Here is a 15,120-nt window from a genome sequence, read left to right as displayed (position 1 = left end):
TGGTGGAGGGGGGCACCGCACACGGCTAAAAGATCAACTGATCAACTTGTGTGTCTATGGGGTGCCCCCTGGCCACGTATATAAAGGAGTGGAGGAGGGGGGAGGGCCGGCCCTCCTATGGCGCACCCTGGAGGAGTCCTACTCCCACCGGGAGTAGGATTCCCCCCTTCCCTAGTTGGACTAGGAGAGAAGGAAGGGGGAGAGAGGGAGGAAGAAAAGGGGGGCGCCGCCCCCTCCTAGTCCAATTCGGACTGGAGGGAGAGGGGGCGCGCGGCCTGCCTTGGTCTCCTCTCTCTCTCTCCACTATGGCCCAATAAGGCCCATACACTTACCGGGGGTTCCGGTAACCTCCCGGTACTCCGGTAAAATCTCGATTTCACCCGGAACTATTCCGATGTCCAAATATAGGCTTCCAATATATCGATCTTTATGTCCTGACCATTTCGAGACTCCTCGTCATGTCCGTGATCATATTCGGGACTCCGAACTACCTTAGGTTCATCGAAACACATAAACTCATATTACCGATCGTCACCGAACGTTAAGCGTGCGGACCCTACGGGTTCGAGAACAATGTAGACATGACCGAGACACGTTTCCGGTCAATAACCAATAGCGGAACCTGGATGCTCATATTGGCTCCTACATATTATACGAAGATCTTTATCGGTCAAACCGCATAACAACATACGTTGTTCCCTTTGTCATCGGTATGTTACTTGCCCGAGATTCGATCATCGGTATCTCAATACCTAGCTCAATCTCGTTACCACCAAGTCTCTTTACTCATTCCATAATACATCATCCCGCAACTAACTCATTAGTTGCATTGCTTGCAAGGCTTATAGTGATGTGCATTACCGAGAGGGCCCAGAGATACCTCTCCGATAATCGGAGTGACAAATCCTAATCTTGATCTATGCCAACTCAACAAGTACCATCGGAAACACCTGTAGAGCACCGTTATAATCACCTAGTTACGTTGTGACGTTTGGTAGCACACAAAGTGTTCCTCCGGTATTCGGGAGTTGCATAATCTCATAGTCATAGGAACATGTATAAGTCATGAAGAAAGCAATAGCAATATACTAAACGATCAAATGCTAAGCTAACGGAATGGGTCAAGTCAATCACATCATTCTCTAATGATGTGATCCCGTTAATCAAATGACAACTCATGTCTATGGCTAGGAAACTTAACCATCTTTGATTCAACGAGCTAGTCAAGTAGAGGCATACTAGTGACACTTTGTTTTGTCTATGTATTCACACATGTACTAAGTTTCCGGTTAATACAATTCTAGCATGAATAATAAACATTTATCATTATATAAGGAAATATAAATAACAACATTATTATTGCCTCTAGGGCATATTCCCTTTAGTCTCCCACTTGCACTTGAGTCAATAATCTAGATTACACAGTAATGATTCTAACACCCATGGAGTCTTGGTGTTGATCATGTTTTGCTCGTGAGAGAGGCTTAGTCAACGGGTCTGCAACATTCAGATCCGTATGTATCTTGCAAATCTCTATGTCTCCCTCCTTGACTTGGTCGCGGATGGAATTGAAGCGTCTCTTGATGTGCTTGGTTCTCTTGTGAAATCTGGATTCCTTTGCCAAGGCAATTGCACCAGTATTGTCACAAAAGATTTTCATTGGACCCGATGCACTAGGTATGACACCTAGATCGGATATGAACTCCTTCATCCAGACTCCTTCATTTGCTGCTTCCGAAGTAGCTATGTACTCCGCTTCACACGTAGATCCCGCCATGATGCTTTGCTTAGAACTGCACCAACTGGCAGCTCCACCATTCAATATAAATACGTATCCGGTTTGTGACTTAGTGTCATCCGGATCACTGTCAAAGCTTGCATCAACGTAACCATTTATGACGAGCTCTTTGTCACCTCCATAAACAAGAAACATATCCTTAGTCCTTTTCAGGTATTTCAGGATGTTCTTGACCGCTGTCCAGTGATCCACTCCTGGATTACTTTGGTACCTCCCTGCTAAGCTAATAGCAAGGCACACATCAGGTCTGGTACACAACATTTCATACATGATAGAGCCTATGGCTGAAGCATAGGGAACATCTTTCATTTTCTCTCTATCTTCTGCAGTAGTCGGGCATTGAGTATGACTCAACTTCACACCTTGTAACACAGGCAAGAACCCTTTCTTTGCTTGATCCATTTTGAACTTTTCAAAACTTTATCAAGGTATGTGCTTTGTGAAAGTCCAATTAAGCGTCTTGATCTATCACTATAGATCTTGATGCCCAATATATAAGCAGCTTCACCGAGGTCTTTCATAGAAAAACTCTTATTCGAGTATCCTTTTATGCTATCCAGAAATTCTATATCATTTCCAATCAACAATATGTCATCCACATATAATACTAGAAATGCTACAGAGCTCCCACTCACTTTCTTGTAAATACATGCTTCTCCAAATGTCTGTATAAAACCATATGCTTTGATCACACTATCAAAACATTTATTCCAACTCCGAGATGCTTGCACCAGTCCATAGATGGATCGCTGGAGCTTACACACTTTGTTAGCATCCTTTGGATCGATAAAACCTTCAGGTTGCATCATATACAACTCTTCTTCCAGAAATCCATTCAGGAATGCAGTCTTTACATCCATTTGCCAAATTTAATAATCATAAAATGCGGCAATTGCTAACATGATTCGGACGGACTTAAGCATCGCTACGGATGAGAAAGTCTCATCGTAGTCAACCCTTGAACTTGTCAAAAACCTTTCACAACAAGTCGAGCTTTGTAGATAGTAATATTACCGTCAGCGTCAGTCTTCTTCTTGAAGATCCATTTATTCTCGATGGCTTGCCGATCATCGGGCAAGTCAACCAAAGTCCACACTTTGTTCTCATACATGAATCCCATCTCAGATTTCATGGCCTCAAGCCATTTTGCGGAATCTGGGCTCATCATCGCTTCCTCATAGTTTGTAGGTTGATCATGGTCAAGTAACATGACCTCCAGAAGAGGATTACCGTACCACTCTGGTGCGGATCTTACTCTGGTTGACCCATGAGGTTCGGTACTAACTTGATCTGAAGTTACATGATCATCATCATTAGCTTCCTCACCAATTGGTGTAGTAGTCACAGGAACAGATTTCTATGATGAAGTACTTTCTAATAAGGGAGTAGGTACAATTACCTCATCAAGTTCTACTTTTCTCCCACTCACTTCCTTCGAGAGAAACTCCTCTAGAAAGGATCCATTCTTAGCAACAAATATCTTGCCTTTGGATCTGTGATAGAAGGTGTACCCAATAGTCTCCTTTGGGTCTCCTATTAAGACACATTTCTTCGATTTGGGTTCGAGCTTATCAGGTTGAAGCTTTTTCACATAAGCATCGCAGCCCCAAACTTTAAGAAATGATAACTTTGGTTTCTTGCCAAACCACAGTTCATAAGGCGTCGTCTCAACGGATTTAGATGGTGCCCTATTTAACGTGAATGCAGCCGTCTCTAAAGCATAACCCCAAAACGATAGCGGTAAATCAGTAAGAGACATCATAGATCGCACCATATCTAGTAAAGTACGATTACGACGTTCGGACACACCATTACGCTGTGGTGTTCCGGGTGGCATGAGTTGTGAAACTATTCCGCATTGTTTCAAATGAAGACCAAACTCGTAACTCAAATATTCTCCTCCACAATCAGATCTTAGAAACTTTATTTTCTTGTTACGATAATTTTCCACTTCACTCTGAAATTCTTTGAACTTTTCAAATTTTTCAGACTTATGTTTCATTAAGTAGATATACCCATATCTGCTTAAATCATCTGTGAAGGTGAGAAAATAACGATACCCGCCGCGAGCCTCAACATTCATTGGACCACATACATCAGTATGTATGATTTCCAATAAATTTGTTGCTCGCTCCATTGTTCCGGAGAACGGCGTTTTAGTCAGCTTGCCCATGAGGCATGTGTCGGTGTCAAAACCGGCGAATCTCGGGTAGGGGGTCCCGAACTGTGCGTCTAAGGCGGATGGTAATAGGAGGCGGGGGACACGATGTTTACCCAAGTTCGGGCCCTCTCGATGGAGGTAATACCCTACTTCCTGCTTGATTGATCTTGATGATATGAGTATTACAAGAGTTGATCTACCACGAGATCGTAGAGGCTAAACCCTAGAAGCTAGCCTATGGTATGATTGTTTTTGTCCTACGGACTAAACCCTCCGGTTTATATAGACACCGGAGGGGGCTAGGGTTACACAGAGTCGGTTACAAGGGAGGAGATCTACATATCCGTATTGCCAAGCTTGCCTTCCACGCCAAGGAGAGTCCCATCCGGACATGGGACGAAGTCTTGAGTCTTGTATCTTCATAGTCCAACAGTCCGGCCAAAGGATATAGTCCGGCTGTCCGAGGACCCCCTAATCCAGGACTCCCTCGGTAGCCCCTGAACCAGGCTTCAATGACAATGAGTCCGACGCGCAGATTGTCTTCGGCATTGCAAGGCGGGTTCCTCCTCCGAATACTCCATAGAAGATTTTGAACACAAGGATAGTGTCCGGCTCTGCAAAAAAAATTCCACACACCACCGTAGAGAGAATAATATTTCCGCCAATCCAATCTGCTGACACATTTTGGTGTATGACATCACACCACGGCCCGGTCCTTATTCGAAGCGTTTTTCACAACCAGCCACTGCACATATCGCGAGGCGGTTTCCTTGGCACGTCTTGTCGAAGCAGAGATCGTGTCCCCTTATCACGGGATTCTCATCAATACGCGTGTGGGTAACCCAACCGCGCCATCAATTACGGCGCTTGGGGAATAAGCGAGTTTACCAGGTAGGTGGGGAGGCGCATAGCCTCTTCCGCCCTTATAAAGGGACAAGGATTCACCTTTTTTCACCCACGCCTTCTTCCTCCTTGCTCATCCATTCTTGCGCACTCGAGCTCCAGCACCCAAGTTCGCGATTTTCTCCTCAAACCACTCCAAGCATGTCCGGAGCGGGAGCCAAGTGGATGGTCTCCTCCGTTACGAAGGAGAACATCACAAAGCTGCGGGGAGCCGGATATCTAGCCGCGGATATTGCACACCGGCTGCCAGATGCGGGGCAGATCATCCCTACTCCAGAACCCCATGAGAGGGTGGTTTTTCTTTCCCACTTCGTCCGCGGACTGGGATTTCCCCTCCACCCGTTTGTCCGCGGGCTCATGTTCTACTATGGGCTGGATTTTCACGATCTGGCCCCCAATTTCATCCTCAACATCTCGGCGTTTATCATCGTGTGCGAGGCCTTCCTCCGCATCAAGCCCCACTTCGGCCTGTGGCTGAAGACCTTCAATATTAAACCGAAGGTGGTGGTCGGCCAGCAAGAGGAGTGCGGAGGCGCCATGGTGGGAAAAATGCCCAACGTCACCTGGCTCGAAGGATCCTATGTGGAGACCATAAAGGGGTGGCAATCGGGGTGGTTCTACATCACCGAGCCGCGCGACACCAACTGGGTGGCGGCCCCCAAATTTCGATCCGGAATCCCCATGCAGCTCACCTCCTGGAAAGAGAAGGGCCTGTCCTGGGGTTCCCCGGTAGAGCTGACCGGACTCCAGACATGCATCAAAAACATGATGAGCAAGAAAATCAAGCTCGTCAACGTGGTCCAAGTCATGCTCTTTCGCCGGATCCTCCGTGTCAACGACGGGCATTCAATTTGTGGGAGTTCGACCCGGCCGAGCACCAGACGCTGCGAGAGCTCTTCGACACGGCACACAAGGACGTCTGGAAGGTGCTGTTCAAGGGCGCCGAGGTACCTCCTCTCCTTACGGAGGACCGCGGACTTAGCGCAAAGCGCCCTGCTAATCCGGTAAGTCTTTTATATCTGATAAGATGTTCATTTCCCCAGTATAACCACGCGCGGGATCTAAGCCTCCACGCCATTTAACAGGACTGGGTAGCGACAGGGGAGCAGGTCAATTGTCTGGCTCCCCTGCCCAAAGATCCAGCGGATGCTCTCCTAACGAAGATGCTGGAGGTGCCGGAGAAGAAGGCCACGGGGACCAGGAAGGGTCTCCGGCGCAAGGTTATATCGGACTCGTCGTCCGAAAACACCGAGGTGCACTCCTCCCACGAAAACGAGGAGGAAGAAGAGGAAAGTTCTCCCCCCAGCCAGGGGAGACAAGAAAAGGAAGGCCACCCCGGCTGGGGCAGCCAAAGGGTCCAAAAAGGGAAGGACCCTCCTTCCGGACAACTCCAGAACCGCCATCTACAGCGACGACGAGTGGCTGCCCAGGGATAAGCCCCTGGCGAAGTCGTAAGTATCCAGATACCATAGTAATTCTGGTATGTTTCGTTTTGTTGCTTCTTATCATGCCGAACATCATCACACAACCCCTCCAAAGCTCATATCAGCGTATCCTCTTCGGAGGAGTCTTTGGGCGAGTCAGAGATGAACAACGGTTCGCTCCCGACCGCCTCCTCCCCCCGCCCTACGGACGACGCCGAGGTGTTGTCTCAAAGGGAACAGAACCAAGGGGGGACAGATCCGGAGGCGCCCCAAGGCGACATTCTAGGTGTTGGGCGTAAGAGGGGCAAGACTCCCCTGGGACCCAACACCGGGGGCAGCAAGTCTAGCCCCAAGCCGAATACGGCGCCGGAACCTCCAGTGGTTCCGGATTCTGTCAGGCAACCCCTCGCTAAGGGGGGCAAGCCGTCTGTGCCGATGGCCTCTGTTCATCCAGAGGCATCGGGCAACTTGCTGACGAAGAGCACCACACCATTATGAGTGTGGTGGTCAAGAAGGTTCAGTCCGCCAAGAGCAGACTGACTGAAGCCTGTGCCAGCCTCCTAACAGGCTTTGAGGTAAGTAACCAGATTATAGGAAAATGTTACCGCATAGACAGTAGCCCCTGATGCTCTGTTTGTCGTTCGCAAAGGAAGGCCGAATAGAGGATCAAATAATAACCGCAGGAGTCTAATCAGAATATATCTATGTGCATATGCAGGCTTCACTGCTAGCCGCTACCGCATGTACTGCGGAGGTCGCCGCACTGAAGCGGGACCTTGAGTGGTCCAAGGAAGAGCTCCGCCTTACCAAGAGGCAGCTCGAAGAGAATGAAGGTAAGTGATACCCCGTCTGTATATTATAAAGTTTGGTTTTTAGAATAATAGGATCATCATGAATTTTGCTAGGGGCCACGACCGAAGTGGCGTCCCTGCAGAAGGCGCTATCCGAGGCCGAAGACAAAGCGGCCAAGGAGCTCATCGAGCGAGAAATGTAAGAAGCCCGAGTAGGCGAGGTGCAGCAAGAGCTCCAGGCTCTCGCCAAAAAACACGAGTCCTTGGAGCTTGACTCTAAGACACAAGGGTCCGAGCTTGCGAAGGCCCTCGAAAGCGCACAACATGCCAAGGCCGAAGCCCAAAAGGCCCTCCGGGAGATTGAGGCGGTTAAGAAGATAGCGGCGGGTAAGGCATTCATTATGCAAAGCAAGCATGTGAAGGAAATGTTCTTTTTACTTACCCGAGTTCGGAGCTCTCCAGGAGCGTTCGCAGATCTACCCCGCAGTGTGTCGGATGCCGCGGAGTTCTACCAGGCTGAGGAGGGGAGCTCGACGGAGAAGTTGTTCTGGTCTCAGTATACTGGGACCGAACACCCAGTGCCCTTGAGCGACTAGCTGAAGCAACTAGTCGAGCTCCACAAGGCGGCCGAACAGGCCATGAAGGGTCTTATAGTCCGGATGTGGCCTGGCGAGCCCCTGCCTGATAGCTACTTCGGTCTGGTGAGGCGGCTTGTGAATGCCTGCCCACGGCTTGAAGTCATAAAGCGGTCCGTCTGCATCGAGGGTGCGCGCAGGGCTTTTGCCCAGGCAAAGGTGCACTGGGCGAAGCTGGACGCCGAGAAGCTGGTGAAGGAGGGGCCGCCGGAAGGCAAGGAGCATCGCCACCCCGAAATGTATTATAACAGTGTCCTGAAGGGTTCTCGCCTTGTGGCGAAGGAATGTGCTAAGGATGTAATATTCGAATGAATGTACTCATGTGATCCTGTAATATGAAACGAGTTCGTTTGCGCTATGCAACGCTTGTGAATTTAAAATATTACCTTCTGTGCGGCCGTTTATAAAATCTGAGAGTTGGCCAGTCGTCGGCTTCTGCGCCCCATGTAACTAGTACTGAGGTGTTCGGGATAAACCTGAGCACTCTTTATCCCAATTTTGGGTCCTTCGAAGGAGGTGTTCAGCACAACGAACCAGGCAATCGGACTATAAGGCTTTATCACTCTCACTTAGCCATAGAAGTCTACAATTTTAAATTTTGGCGAAGCCCCTAGTATTCGGAAGGCCGAATTTGGGGCGCTATATACGCCTAAGTCGGGCAAGGCCGACTCCTCGCCCGAAGCAGAAAAAGTCTTTAAGGACCTGAGACCTCTCGAACAGCGACCAGCTCTCGCCTTATCATGACAGTCAGTTTTCGGCTTTCTCTACTGAGGTGTTCGTCCGGAAGAACCGGGACACAATCGCAGTAGTTCTCCCAGCGCTACCTTAGCCGATATTGCGGAACGTAAGGTACCAAAACATGGGAGCCGGGCAAACCCAACTATTGACCCAAGACATGATTCAGAGCTGATGCATATAATGCTATAAGTTCGGGGTGCCGCACTGTCGAAAGTGTTCGGACTTCTCACGCCGTATTATGGGGTATACTGAAGCCCCTGGCGTACTGGTCATACCAAAATGTACGGGTACAATTTGTCGTAAATAAACAGACAAGGAAAACGGAAGGGTAATGCAATAATAGACTAATGCTATGCATTGTTTTGAAACGTACTGATAAAAGTAGTGCAATAAGCAAAAAATAGGACTATTTGACATGTCCTATCCAAGGGCAAGCTGCGGATGGGTATTTAAAACAGGTATTTCGATAGTTATTAGAGACCACCTGGGGATTCCCTTGTATGTCTTAGCTTCTTGTCTCCTTGGTATTTCCTTCCCGTAATGCGTCCAGCAATCAGGCTGCCGAAAAGGGCTTCCAGAGAGTAAGGTCCTGAAAGAGAGAAAATGATAAAGGTATACAACCCCTGGGGCGGTTGAGCCGCATTGTGGGGCGTGTCCTGGCCGTGCCCCCGCCTATGCCCATGGTATTTTTAGTGCGTAATTATGTACGGGCGGCACAGATTTCGTCGCTTGACTGGGACTAGGGCGGAGGCCGAATTGCTAGGCGAGCTCTGAACGTGCCAGGCGATCCTGTTGCAGGTTACTCCGGACTCGCTTGAAGGTGTCTGGGGACTTGATCGCCGAATTGGCGGTGTGCCATAAAAGGCTGCTTTGTGCCTCTGCTGCGAGGGCCGCAGTGTGCTCCTCCGTGCGGAGTGAGCGTTCTATGTTTCCATTGACTGTTATAACCCCACGAGGTCTTGGCATTTTGAGCTTGAGGTATGCATAATGCGGTACCACATTGAATCTGGCAAATGTTGTTCGTCCGAGCAGTGCGTGATAGCCACTGCGGAACGGGACGATATCGAAGATTAACTCCTCGCTTCAGAAGTTGTCCGGAGATTCGAAGACCACTTCCAGTGTGATTGAGCCCGTGCAGCGGGCCTCTACACCTGGGATGACACCTTTAAAGGCCGTTTTAGTGGGTTTGATCCTCGAGGGGTCTATACCCATTTTGCGCATTGTATCCTGATAAAGTAGGTTCAGGCTGCTGCCGCCGTCCATAAGGACTCGGGTGAGGTGAAATCCATCAATGATGGGATCAAGGACCAATGCGGCAGAACCGCCATGACGGATACTAGTGGGGTGGTCCCTATGATCGAAAGTGATCAGACAAGAAGACCATGGGTTGAACTTTGGGGCGACTGGCTCCATCGCGTAGACGTCCCTTAGTGCACGCTTCCGTTCCCTCTTGGGAATATGGGTTGCGTATATCATGTTCACCGTTTTCACTTGGGGAGGAAATTTCTTCTGTCCTCCTGTGTTCGGCGGCCGGGACTCTTCCTCATCGTCGCTATGCAGACCCTTTTCCTTGTTTCTGGTATTCAACTTGCTGGCCTGCTGGAACACCCAGCATTCCCTGTTGGTGCGATTGGCTGGCTTATCGGGGGTGCCGTGGATTTGACACGAGCGATCGAGTATGCGGTCCAAACTCGACGGGCCCGGGTTGCTTCTTTTGAACGGCTACTTCCGCTGACCGGATTTAGAGCCACTGAATCCGGCATTGACTGCCGTGTCTTCGGTGTTGTCACCGTTGTTGTGGAGCTTGTGTCTGTTGCGACGTGGTCTGCCGTTGCTATCTTTGGCATCTGAATTGCCATGACTTCTTGATGTGTTGTTGCTACGAGCCAGCCAGCTGTCTTCGCCCGCGCAAAAGCGGGTCATGAGCGTCGTGAGGGCTGCCATAGACTTTGGCTTCTCCTGGCTGAGGTGCCGGGCGAGCCATTCGTCATGGATGTTATGCTTAAATGCCGCTAAGGCCTCTGCATCCGGACAGTCGACAATTTAGTTTTTCTTAGTTAGGAACCGGGTCCAGAATTGCCTGGCCGATTCCCCTGGCTGCTGAGTTATATGGCTCAAGTCATCAGCATCCGGTGGTCGCACATAAGTGCCCTGGAAGTTGTCAAGAAATGCATCTTCCAAATCCTCCCAACTGCCAATGGAGTCTGCAGGCAAGCTATTCAGCCAATGCCGAGCTGGTCCTTTGAGTTTTAGTGGGAGGTACTTGATGGCATGTAGATCATCACCGCGAGCCATGTGGATGTGGAGGAGGAAATCCTCGATCCATACTGCGGGATCTGTTGTACCATCATATGATTCAATGTTTACGGGTTTAAAACCCTCTGGGAATTCGTGATCCATTACTTCATCAGTGAAGCATAGGGGGTGTGCGGCGCCTCTGTGACCGGCTATATCACGACGCAGTTCATACGAGTCTTGTCTGCGGTATTCTACCCGGCCAGATTTGCTTTTAGTGTATCCGGCGTGACGATCATCGTCACGTGTTGGGGCGCGACCCCGTGATCCGTATATCGATCTTGCATGTTTTTCTTTGTTTACTAATACGTCTCGCGGGTCCCGCGTGTTGCCCCGGGCCTTGGTATTTTTGTTTGAATGGCGGCGGGGTGCGGGCTGGACTTCGGGCTGATATGCCTCTCTGTCTCGGCCACGAGGTGGCCGATCAGCCGCATCATACGCTGGTGATGTAGGTTTCAATGCTTCCTCCTCGAGTTGGGGTAGCAACCTGCGCTTTGGGTAACTCTTGGTTGGGCGCTCGAGTTCGTATTCCTCGGCTGCCAGGACTTCAGTCCATCTATCCGCTAGCAGATCTTGATCAGCTCGAAGCTGTTGTTGCTTTTTCTTCAGGCTGTTTGTTGTGGCTATAAGCCGGCGCTTGAAGCGCTCCTGCTCGACAGGATCCTTAGGCACGATAAATTCTTCGTCGCCGAGGCTCACTTCGTCTTCGGAGAGAGGCATGTAATTGTCATCCTCTGATTCTCCGTTTGCTGCCTGTTCCGGAGGGCTAGCTTGTTCATCCTCCCGCTCGAGGTCTGGCTGGAGGGGATTGTCGTCGTCTTCGGCACTATCTGGAGCGTTATTGTCTCTTGTGCCGGTATCGCTGCTTTTGCTATGGCGGGACTTAGAGCGGGGCCGCTGACGTCGGTGCTTGGATTGCTTCTTGGAGGGATTATCCTCCGTTGTCTTATCGCCATCGCCTTCTTTGGGGGTGTCCACCATGTATGTATCATATGATGAGGTGGCAGTCCAGCGCCCTGTGGGCGGTGGTTCTTGTTCGTCTCCTGCATCGTCGTGCATACCGTCGATGTCTTCGGAGCCGAAGTCGAGCATCTCGGTTAAATCGTCGAAAGTGGCTACTAAGTGGGTGGTGGGTGGGGAGCGAATTTCTTCGTCGTTCGCATCCCATTCTAGTCGGACATAGTTCGGCCAAGGGTCTCCTGACAGGGAAAGAGACTTCAACGAGTTTAGCACGTCGCCAAAAGGCGAGTGCTGAAAGATATCCGCGGAGGTAAACTCCATGATCGGTGCCCAATCGGATTCGATGGGCACGGACGCAGGCGGCTCGGAGTCCATGGCCGGGGACGAATCCAACGGTTCGGCAACACGGGTCTCGTAGGAGGTGAAGTCAGTATACGACTCTATCGCCACTGAGTGTGCGGCCTCCGTGGCGGGGTCCATCCACCCGTCCTCAGATGGCGCAATTTGTTCCGAATTGAGGGCCGGAGTGGTTGCAGGTGTGATCTCCCGAACACTGTCCGACGACAGAGCTAAATCATGCTCGTCGTGATTGTGCGGCGCACCTGACATGGGCTCGAATCCGTCGAAGATCAAGTCTTCGCGGATGTCGGCAGTATATTTCAAGTTTCCAAACCTGACCTGATGGCCAGGGGCGTAGCTCTCGATCTGCTCCAGATGGCCAAGCGAGTTGGCCCGTAGTACGAAGCCGCCGAATACGAAGATCTGTCCGGGGAGGAAAACCTCACCCTGTGGATCGCATCGTTGCCGATGATCGAAGGAGCCATCTAGCCTTACGGTGACGGCACAGTGGAACTCTCAATGAAAGCACCAATGTCGGTGTCAAAACCGGCGGATCTTGGGTAGGGGGTCCCGAACTGTGCGTCTAAGGCGGATGGTAACAGGAGGCGGGGGACACGATGTTTACCCAGGTTCGGGCCCTCTCGATGGAGGTAATACCCTACTTCCTGCTTGATTGATCTTGATGATATGAGTATTACAAGAGTTGATCTACCACGAGATCGTAGAGGCTAAACCCTAGAAGCTAGCCTATAGTATGATTGTTGTTGTCCTACGGACTAAACCCTCCGGTTTATATAGACACCGGAGGGGGCTAGGGTTACACAGAGTCGGTTACAAGGGAGGAGATCTACATATCCGTATTGCCAAGCTTGCCTTCCACGCCAAGGAGAGTCCCATCCGGACATGGGACGAAGTCTTGAGTCTTGTATCTTCATAGTCCAACAGTCCGGCCAAAGGATATAGTCCGGCTGTCCGAGGACCCCCTAATCCAGGACTCCCTCAGCATGGTTCGCAAGTACCAAGTGATTCATAATCAAGTGATTCCAAAAGTCCATCAGAATGGAGTTTCTTCATGCGCTTTACACCAATATGACCTAAACGGCAGTGCCACAAATAAATTGCACTATCATTATCAACTCTGCATCTTTTGGCTTCAATATTATGAATATGTGTATCACTACTATCGAGATTCAAAAAGAATAGACCACTCTTCAAGGGTGCATGACCATAAAAGATATTACTCATATAAATAGAACAACCATTATTCTCTGATTCAAATGAATAATCATCTCGCATCAAACAAGATCCAGATATAATGTTCATGCTTAACACTGGCACCAAATAACAATTATTCAGGTCTAAAACTAATCCCGAAGGTAGATGTAGAGGTAGCGTGTCGACCACGATCACATCGACTTTGGAACCATTTCCCACGCGCATCATCAACTCATCCTTAGCCAATCTTCGCTTAATCCGTAGTCCCTGTTTCGAGTTGCAAATATTAGCAACAGAACCAGTATCAAATACCCAGGCACTACGGCGAGCATTAGTAAGGTACACATCAATAACATGTATATCACATATACCTTTGTTCACCTTGCCATCCTTCTTATCCGCCAAATACTTGGGGCAGTTCCGCTTCCAGTGACCAGTCCCTTTGTAGTAGAAGCACTCAGTCTCAGGCTTAGGTCCAGACTTGGGCTTCTTCACTTGAGCAGCAACTTGCTTGTCATTCTTCTTGAAGTTCCCCTTCTTCCCTTTACCCTTTTTCTTGAAACTGGTGGTCTTGTTGACCATCAACACTTGATGCTCCTTCCTGATTTCTACCTCCGCAGCCTTTAGCATCGCGAAGAGCTCGGGAATTGTCTTATCCATCCCTTGCATATTATAGTTCATCACGAAGCTCTTGTAGCTTGGTGGCAGTGATTGAAGAATTCTGTCAATGACACTATCATCCGGAAGATTAACTCCCAGTTGAATCAGGTGATTGTTATACCCAGACATTTTGAGTATATGCTCACTGACAGAACTATTCTCCTCCATCTTGTAGCTGTAGAACTTATTGGAGACTTCATATCTCTCAATCAGGGGATTTGCTTGAAATATTAACTTCAACTCCGGGAACATCCCATATGCTCCATGACATTCAAAATGTCGTTGAAGTCCCGGTTCTAAGCCGTAAAGCATGGAACACTGAACTATCGAGTAGTCATCAGCTTTCCTCTGCCAGACGTTCATAACATCTGGCGTTGCTCCTGCAGCGGGTTTGGCACCTAGCGGTGCTTCCAGGATGTAATTCTTCTGTGCAGCAATGAGGATAATCCTCAAGTTACGGACACAGTCCGTGTAATTGCTACCATCATCTTTCAACTTTGCTTTCTCAAGGAACGCATTAAAATTCAACGGAACAACAGCACCGGCCATCTATCTACAACAACATAGACATGCAAAATACTATCAGGTACTAAGTTCATGATAAATTAAAGTTCAATTAATCAAATTACTTAAGAACTCCCACTTAGACAGACATCCCTCTAATCATCTAAGTGATCACGTGATCCATATCAACTAAACCATGTCTGATCGTCACGTGAGATGGAGTAGTTTTCAATCGTGAACATCACTATGTTGATCATATCTACTATATGATTCACGCTCGACCTTTAGGTCTCAGTGTTCCGAGGCCATATCTGCATATGCTAGGCTCGTCAAGTTTAACCCGAGTATTCTATGTGTGCAAAACTAGTTGCACCTGTTGTATGTGAACGTAGAGCTTATCACGCCCGATCATCACGTGGTGTCTCGGCACGACGAACTTTCGCAACGGTGCATACTCAGGGAGAACACTTATACCTTGAAATTTAGTGAGAGATCATCTTATAATGCTACCGTCGATCTAAGCAAAATAAGATGCATAAAAGATAAACATCACATGCAATCAATATAAGTGATATGATATGGCCATCTTCATCTTGTGCCTTTGATCTCCATCTCCAAAGCACAGTCATGATCACCATCGTCACCGGCGCGACACCTTGATCTCCATCATAGCATCATTGTCGTCTCGCCAACTATT

Source organism: Triticum aestivum, chromosome 6D, assembly GCF_018294505.1.
Source record: "Triticum aestivum cultivar Chinese Spring chromosome 6D, IWGSC CS RefSeq v2.1, whole genome shotgun sequence".
Classification (NCBI taxonomy): Eukaryota; Viridiplantae; Streptophyta; class Magnoliopsida; order Poales; family Poaceae; genus Triticum; species Triticum aestivum.
This window is presented reverse-complemented; position numbering follows the sequence as displayed.